Below are 2044 nucleotides of genomic sequence, written 5' to 3' on the forward strand. Positions count from 1 at the left end.
GAATGAGTACATTTGTAATAGCTAACCATTACATCAGCAATGAAAAAAAAACAACCCATCAAGAAATGAGCCAGCTAATCACCAGTAACAAAAGGAGCACATGAGAGGAGTTTGTTTATACAATGCCAATCCAACCTGCAAAATTACTACAAATACTAGCTTAAACCCTACTTGTCTGTAATATTAATTCCCACACCATTCCATTTTTGTCCCTTTCACATTGTAAGTTATTTTGAAACTTTGGAATGTGCATTTCTTTGGACTAGCATGGCACTTAGCACATTTTCGGTGCTCTTGCAATATGAAAAACAAAGAATATGGAAAATAAAGCAAGATCTTAACTCACAATACACTGCAAAGTAAATCCCTTAGCTTAAAAGCACATTTTATTTAATCAGATTATTAAACGAGCAAATTTTAGCAACAGCTTGTACAGTGTTTATAACCAAAGTAAATTACCTACACCAAATATTTTTTATTTCCTAAGTATAACAATGAAACTGAATAAAATCTCCTTTTGAAGTTCAACCATCAGCAATGATAGAACACACACATTAGTATTTCTTTGTCAAATGTAAAATTATCTGGACTATAGTCATCTGTAACATTTCACTTGTTTAACTTTTATGGATAAGAGATATTATTTCAAGCACGAATGGATTTTGTTGAGAGCCACTGAGCCAAAGACAGGAATCTGAGGTGTCTGCAACAAATGAGTTCCGAGATAATCATTTCACCACTTCTCTTCTGCGCCTTCATAATGCCAAACACATGTGCAACCACTATAACAATGGCTACAGTCACTTAGTAGAGGGGTTTCAGAGTGATCTGGCCTTCCTCCATTTCCCAGGTGTTGAAAAGCAGCCATTACAAAAAAAACCCCCATCCAAAGTGGCAAGTCAGAGGAAACACACTAAGTTAATAGCAAAAGTGCTCTTGGGTTGGCGTAGGCTAACTGGTCAACAGGTTATCCTAGACTGTAAATCCGAAACCATTCAGAGCTGCAGGCTGAAACTACCTGGCTCAGATCTGAGGTGGGTTGGCAATCCCCAAAGGCTATGACTTTTCGCTGCTGCTACTTCTCCCCAACCCCAGCTGCAGCATTGGCTCCAGCACAGCTTTTGCTGCCTGCAGTGAAGCCCACCTGAGAGAAGAGGGAACAGGCTCCTGTTAATCTGGGCTGGGCCGGAGTAACTCTTACGGGGAGCAATTCCTTGATATCTTTGGTTGGAACAACTGTATAATGAAGAGAGATGTTAGACAAACTTTTGGGTATAGCATGCCCTGCCTCAGGTCAGGCAAAGGACATTGTGTGCCCAAAAATGTGTCTTATATCTCTCCCCACTAGTTGGTCCAATAGCAGTTTTCACCAACCCCTGCCCCATGCCTGTTGTCATATATATATAATATATATTGTGTATATGTAATATCTGGGACCCATGGAGATGCAATGCTCCAGCCCCACTTCTGACAAGGAAGGCAGAGCAACCAAGCCTGGGCAGAGCTGGGATGCAGTGTTTTACCTCAGCTGCAGCCACAACTCTGATCTCCCTATAGAGCTGCTGGGCTGGGTGACCCCACGGGCTCAATTTGAATGGCTTGTGCACACATCCATGTCATGTGGGCTTGTGCCAGCCAAAAGTCTCATTATGGGGAAATGGCACAGGGTTCGGCCCTTAGCAGCACACTCGTGCTTTCCATGTTGCTATCAAGCCAGAGACTGAGCTGCAGGTACACAGGAGCAGCCAGCACCAGGCTGGTAGGGGGCTGACTGGGTAGCTTTGCCAAGAGACAATGGATTTATACTGGGTGGCTTAGGCAGGGGGCAGTTAAAGGAACCCCTGAACACCCCTTTCCCACCCCTATTTCTTCTGCCCTCAGACTGCCAAGACACCCTTGCAGCACAGCCGCCTTAAATACCGCTGGACTGACCAATCAGCTTCCCTTCCGCTCTCCTACGGCCCAATCAGATCCCTGTCTCTCGCCCCCGCTGCTCCTCCCCTATAGACCTCACCTCATTGTTTGAAACTTTGTATACCTTTAA

The sequence above is a fragment of the Gavialis gangeticus genome, unplaced genomic scaffold (genome assembly GCF_001723915.1).
Source record: "Gavialis gangeticus isolate Ggan-Ray unplaced genomic scaffold, GavGan_comp1, whole genome shotgun sequence".
Taxonomy (NCBI): Eukaryota; Metazoa; Chordata; order Crocodylia; family Gavialidae; genus Gavialis; species Gavialis gangeticus.